The sequence below is a fragment of the Pongo abelii genome, chromosome 6 (genome assembly GCF_028885655.2).
Source record: "Pongo abelii isolate AG06213 chromosome 6, NHGRI_mPonAbe1-v2.0_pri, whole genome shotgun sequence".
Lineage (NCBI taxonomy): Eukaryota > Metazoa > Chordata > Mammalia > Primates > Hominidae > Pongo > Pongo abelii.
In genome coordinates this window covers 22,157,779-22,165,257 of record NC_071991.2, presented here as the reverse complement: position 1 = coordinate 22,165,257, position 7,479 = coordinate 22,157,779, and positions in this window count along the sequence as shown.

Below are 7,479 nucleotides of genomic sequence, written 5' to 3'. Positions count from 1 at the left end.
CTGCAGTAAGCCGAGATCGCACCACTGCACTCCAGCCTGGGAAACAAAGCGAGACTCTGTCTCAAAAAAAAAAAAAAAAATTGCAGGGAAAGGGTGCCCCGCGGGACCCCACTTTACTCCAGTAGGGAAGGCACCGTGTGGGAGAGGTAGAGGAGGAGATCTGGAGACAGCAAAGGAGACATAGGTTTATGGAGGGGACTTTCATACAGGGACGGTGCAGTGGCCATTGCTGGACATGAGAACCACTACCATTTGTAAAAAGCATGCAGCTTACATAACATTTTCAACTAGCATCCTCGACCTGTTACTGGTGGAGTTCCGGGTGGTGAATCCCTACACATCAGCAACAACCTCAATTCTTGCCTCCTCAGAAGAAAGAATTGCACTGAGGGGCATAAGGCAGAAAGCCAGAGGGAGGCAAGTTGCAGAGCAGTAGTAAAAGTTTATTAAAAAGCAGGCCAGTGCCGGGCATAGTGGCTCACGTCTGTAATCCCAGCACTTTGCGAGGCGGAGGTGGGCGGATACGAGGTCAGGGGTTTGAGACCAGCCTGGCCAATATGATGAAACCCCGTCTCTACTAAAAAATTAGCTGGGCATGGTGGCATGCGCCTGTAGTCCCAGCTACTCGGGAGGCTGATGCAGGAGAATTGATTGAAGCCAGGAGGCAGAGGTTGCAGTCAGCTGAGATCGCACCACTGCACCGCACTGCACTACAGCCTGGCGACAGAGCAAGACTTAGTCTTAAAAAAAAAAAAAAAAAAAAAAAAAAAAAAAGGCAGGCACAGAGGCTCAGGCCTGTAACTCCAAACTCCAGCACTTTGGGAGGCCAAGGCGGGAGGATCACTTGATGTCAGGAGTTTGAGACCAACCTGGCCAACACGGAGAAACCCCATCTCTACTAAAAATACAAAAATTAGCCAGGTGTGGTGGCAGGCACCTGTAATCCCAACTATTCAGGAGGCTGAGACAGAAGAAATGCTTGAATCCAGGAGGCAGAGGTTGCAGTGAGCTCAGATCACGCCACCGCACTCCAGCCTGGGCTACATAGTGAGATGCCATTTCAGGAAAAAAAACTTTATTAAAAAACTTTAGAACAGGAAGGAAAGAAGGAAAGTACAACTTGGAAGAGGGCCAAGTGGGTGAACTAAGAAACCAAGTGCCTTGGCCGGGCGCGGTGGCTCACGCCTGTCATCCCAGCACTTTGGGAGGCCGAAGTGGGCAGATCACCTGAGGTTGGGAGCTCAAGACCAGCCTGACCAATATGGAGAAACCCCATCTCTACTAAAAATACAAAATTAGCTGGGCATGGTGGCACATGTCTGTAATCCCAGCTACTCGGGAAGGCTGAGGCAGGAGAATCGCCTGAACCTGGGAGGCGGAGATTGCAGTGAGCCCAGATCGCGCCATTGTACTCCAGCCTGGGCAACAAGAGTGAAACTCCTACTCAAAAAAAAAAAAAAAAAAGAAAACAAGTGACCAGCTTGACCTCTTGACGTAGGGTTTCATGGATTGGCATCCTTCCAGGATCTTGCCACTCCTGATTCCTTAGCTGGGGCTCTGAACATACATTCTGCTTAGACCATAAAGTCATTCGCAGGGTGCACAGCAATTACGGATGTCAGGTGTCTCTGCCATACAGAGGGAGCCCTCATGTCCTAGGAACCTGGCCTGGACACAATTGTTTGTATGATTACTCCCCCACCCCCTTTCTTCATGCTCATCAAATCCACCTTCTGAAAATGGACCTCAGTACTGGAAATGGAGTCCCCAACGTAGTGAAAATAAATACATTCTGGGAACTGACAAGGCCTAAAGGCTTTTTCCCAAATGCTTACATGGTTTTTTTTTTTCATATTTTCTTTTTTTTAAATTTTACTTTTATATTTCATTAGTGAAATGTTGACATGCTTAAATTAGAATACAGTTCACTGTTTATGAGGCAGCTTTAGGCCAAACTTAACGAAAGTAAGAAAAAGTAGGATGCAGACGTTTATACAGTATGTAAAAATCAGTAATTCAGGCCAGGGGCAGTGGCTCACGCCTATAATCCCAGCACTTTGGGAGGCAGAGGTGGACAGATCACCTGAGGTCAGGAGTTCAAGACCAGTCTGGCCAACAAGGTAAAACACCATCTCTACTAAAAATACAAAAATTAGCCAGGCATGGTGGCAGGTGCCTGTAATCCCAGCTACTAGAGAAGCTGAGGCAGGAGAGTCACTTGAACCCGGGAGGTGGAGGTCACAGTGAGCCAAGATCACACCACTGCACTCCAGCCTGGGGGAACAGAGCAAGACTCTGTCTCAAAAAATTAAAAAAAAAAAAAAAGAAAAGATAAAAGAGTGAGAATCACTAACTGCCACGAGAATGGCACCAGGCCATTCATGAGGGACCTGCCCCTATGACCTAAACACCTCCCACAAGGCCCCACTTCCAACATTGAGAATCAAATTTCTTTTTCTTTTTCTTTTTTTTTTTTTTTTGAGATGGAGTTTCGCTCTTGTTGCCCCGACTGGAGTGCAATGGCGCCATCTTGGCTCACCACAACCTCCGCCTCCCAGTTTAAAGCAATTCTCCTGCCTCAGCCTCCCGAGTAGCTGGGATTACAGGCATGCATGCCCGGCTAATTTTGTATTTTTAGTAGAGACGGGGTTTCTCCATGTTGAGGCTGGTCTCGAACTCCTGACCTCAGGTGATCCACCTGCCTCGGCCTCCCAAAGTGCTGGGATTACAGGCGTGAGCCACTGGACCCTGCGGGGAATCAAATTTCAACACAACACTTGGTGGGGCCAAACAAGCCATAACCAAACCACAGGATAGGGACTATTATTATTACCATTTCTCAAATGTGAAAACTGAGACACATGAAGGTTCAGTAACTTTTCTAACACCGCAGAGCTAGTAAGATGCGGAACTGGGAATTTGACCTAATCAATCTGTTTCCAAGTGTTTATGCTGTCACTCTAAATCACTCTGCCATACCACCAGGCAAAGACTTTTTTTTCTTGAGAAAGTGTCTTGCACTGTCACCCAGGCTACATCACAGTTTACTGTAGCCTCGATAACCTGGGCTCAGGTGGTCCTCCTGCCTTAGCCTCCCAAGTAGCTGGGACTACAGACACATGCCATCACACCCAGCTAATTTTTTAAAAAAATTTTATTTATGTATTTTTTTTTTGAGACGGAGTCTCACTCTGTCGCCCAGGCTGGAGTACATTGGACCAATCTCAGCTCACTGCAACCTCCGCCTCCCAGGTTCAAGCGATTCTCCTTCCTCAGCTTCCTGAATAGCTGGAATTACAGGTGCGTCACCATGCCTGGCTAATTTTTGTAGTTTTAGTAGAGACGGGGTTTCACTATGTTGGCCAGGCTGGTCTTGAACTCCTGACCTCAGGTGATCTGCCTGCCTCGGCCTCCCAAAGTGCTGGGATTACAGGTGTGAGCCTTCATGCCCGACCCTATGCCCAGCTAATTTTTAAAACATTTTGTTGGCCAGGTGTGGTGGCTCATGCCTGTAATCCTAGCACTTTGGGAGGCCAAGGTGGGTGGATCACCTAAGGTCAGGAGTTCAAGACCAGCCTGGCCAACATGGCAAAAGCCCATGTCCACTAAAAATACAAAAATTAGCCGAGTGTGGTGGTGCACACCTGTAATCCCAGCTAATCGGGAGGCTGAGGAAGGAGAATTGCTTGAACCTGGGAGCTGGAGGTTGCAGTGAGCTGAGATCACAGCACTGCACTCCAGCCTGCGAGAAGGGAGCAAGACCCATTTCAAAAAAAAAACATTTTTTAGTCTGGGCATGGTGGCTCACGCCTGTAATCCCAGCATTTTGGGAGGCTGAGGCAGGTGAATCACCTGAGGTTGGGAGTTCGAGACCAGCCTGACCAACATGGAGAAACCCTCATTTCTACTGAAAATGCAAAATTAGCCAGACATGGTGGTACATGCCTGTAAACCCAGCTACTCGGGAGGCTGAGGCCGGAGAACCACTTGAACCAAGGAGGCGGAAGCTGGAGTGAGCCAAGATCTCACCATTGCACTCCAGCCTGGGCAACAAGAGTGAAAGTCTGTCTCAAAAACAAAAAAAAAAAGTTTGTAGTCAGGGTCTCACTATGTTGCCTAGGCTGGACTTGAACTGCTGGCCTCAAGCAATCCTCCCAGCTCAGGCTCCCAAAGTGTTGAGATTACAGGCATGAGCCACCGTGCCCAGCCTGAAAGACTTTCAAATTTATGTTTGAAGAAGGAATTGACAGAGTCACGGGTTTTTTTAATACACTCATATATAGAGAGAAAAGGGAACTATCAATTTTCATCATATATATATACACACACACATATATATATGAAATGTATAGATTTTTTTAAAAACTTTTTTTAAAAATTTTTATTTATTCATTTTTGAGATGAAGTCTTGCTCTGTCACCCAGGCTGGAGTGTGGTGGCACAATGTCAGCTCACTGCAACCTCCACCTCCCTGCCTCAGCCTCTCGAGTAGTTGGGACTACAGGCGCGTGTCACCATGCATGGCTAATTTTTTGTATTTTTTAGTAGAGACGAGGTTTCACCGTGTTAGCCAGGATGGCCTCGATCTCCTGACCTCGTGATCTGCCTGCCTTGGCCTCCCAAAGTGCCGGGTGTACTGGTGTGAGCCACTGCACCAGGTCAGATTTTTTTTAATAGAGATGCAGTGTTGCTATATTGACCAGGCTGGTCTCGAACTCCTGACCTCAAGTGATCTTCCCATCTCTGCCTCTCAAAGTGCCTGGATTACAGGTGTGAGCCACCACCTTCGGCCCATATATATATATAAATACAAGTGTTTATATCCTTAAATCTACAGAGATGTCACTTGATATTTTAATTGCTACTTTAATATTTTAATATCAATACCATGACAACAATTATCAAGCACAACATCCAATTAGAATAACAGGCATTTCCAATCCTCCCGCCTCACCCTCCCTCCTGTGTGGTTTTCGAGGTTAAAGTCTTCTTGGTTTGGAGGGTTTTTTTTGGCAAGATTTAAAAATAATCTCTGAATTCTGAGTGTCTTCAAAGACCCCCTCCTCTTTGTATAAATATTTCCATGGACAGCTGTTTTATTACTTAAAATAAACTTTATTGAAGTTTACATACAATAAAATGCACTCATTTTAAGCATATAGGTTGTTTTGAGACAGGGTCGCACTTTGTACAGTTTGATGAGGCTTAGCAAATGGATATATCTGAATACCCACTGCCACTATCAAGATATAGAACTTTCTGCTCATGTGCAGTGGCTCATGCCTGTAATCTCAACTTTGGGAGGCTGAATCAGGAGGACTGCGTGAGGCCAGGAGTTCCAGGACAGCCTGGGCAACAGGAATATACCCAACTACAAAATTTTTTAAAAACGGCCAGGCGTGGTGGCTCACGCCTGTAATCCCAGCACTTTGGGAGGCCAAGGCAGGCGGATCACCTGAGGTTGGGAGTTCGAGACCAGCCTGACCAACGTGGAGAAACCCCATCTCTACTAAAAATACAAAAAATTAGCCAGGCGTAGTGGCGGGTGCCTGTAGTCTCAGCTACTTGGGAGGCTGAGGCAGGAGAATGGCGTGAAGCCGGGAGGCAGAGCTTGCAGTGAGCCGAGATCACACCACTGCACTCCAGCCTGGGCAACAGCGCAAGACTCCTTCTCAAAAACAAACAAAAAGCCAGGGTGTGGTGGCTCACGTCTGTAATCCCAGCACTTTGGGAGGCCAAGGCGGGCAGATCACGAGGTCAGGAGATCGAGATCATCCTGGCTAACACGACGAAACCCCATTTATACTAAAAATAAAAAAAATTAGCCAGACGTGGTGGCACACGCCTGTAATCCCAGCTACTTGGGAGGCTGAGGCAGGAGAATTGCTTGAACCCGGGAGGCAGAGGTTGCAGTCAGCCTAGATCGTGCCACTGCACTCCAGCCTGGGCAACAGAGCGGGATTCCGTCTCAAAAAAAAAAAAAAAAAATAGAGACAGGGTCTAGCTGTGTCACCAAGGCTGGCATGCAATGGTGCAATCATAGTTTGCTGCAGCTTTGATCTCCTGGACTCGAGTGATCCTCCCATCTCCACTTCCTGAGTAGCTGGACCATAGGTATGCATTACCATGCCTGGCTAATTTTTTTATATGTAGAGATGAATTCTCACTATGTTGCGCAGGCTGGTCTCAAACTCCTGGCCTCAAGCAATCTTCCTGCCTTGGCCTCCCACAGTGCTGGGATTTCAGACAGGAGCCACCGTGATGGCCACATAGGCACGACTGATTAAATCACTGGTCACTGGTGATCAACTCAACCTTCAGCTCCTCCCTATCTCTGGAAATCTGGGGGCAGGGGGCTGAAAGTTCCAACCCCCTAATCATGAGGTTGGTTCCCCTGGCAACCAGTCCTCATTTTGAGGCTATTCACGAGGCCCCAGAGATCAGTCGTCTTATTAGCATCCACAAAGACACTTACCACTTTGCAGATTTCAAGGGCTTCAGGAGCTGTGCACCCAGGTAACAGGGGCAGAGACCATATATGTGTGTTTGTGTATATATGTATATATGTTTCTGTGTGTGTGTGTATTCTTTTTGTGTGTTCTTCTTTCTTTTACACTGTAGTTTTCAGATCTTACAAATATATATTATTATTTCATGTTTATATTATAAAAGGAAAATAAAATCTCGGGACCTCAGCCTCACTATGCTACAGGGAAAAGTCAAGCTGGGAACTGGGTCACGCAAACCTCTCTCCCATTTTTTTTTTCTAAAGAGATAACTACAGGTCAGGTGCGGTGCCTCACGCCTGTAATCCCAGCACTTTGGGAAGCTGAGGTGGGCAGATCACAAGGTCAGGAGATCAAGACCATGCTGGCTAACACGGTGAAACCTTGTTTCTACTAAAAATACAAAAAAAAAAAAAAAAAATTAGCCAGGCATGGTGACAGGTGCCTATAGTCCCAGCTACTCGGGAGGCTGAGGCAGGAGAATGGCGTGAAACCTGGGAGGCAGAGCTTGCAGTGAGCTGAGATCGCACCACTGCACTCCAGGCTGGGTGACAGAGCGAGAGTCCGTCTCAAAAAAAACAGATAACTACAAAGATAAAAGACTACATACCTCCCTCCGAATTTGCTCCAAGAAAATTCCTTGTGGGCCTCAAGATATTGACCCTAAAAGAGTTCTGTTGAGGCTGGGAGCAGTGGCTCATGCCTATAATCCCAGCACTTTGGGAGGCTGTGGCAGGTGGATCACCTGAGGTCAGGAGTTCGAGACCAGCCTGACCAACATGGTGAAACTCCATCTCTACTAAAAATACAAACATTAGCCAGGTATGGTGGTGGGTGCCTGTAATCTCAGGTATGTGGGAGGCTGAGGCAGGAGAATTGCTTGAACCTGGGAGACAGAGGTTGCAATGAACCAAGATCATGCCACTGTACTCCAGCCTGGGCTACAGAGCAAGATTCTGTCTCAAAAAAAAAA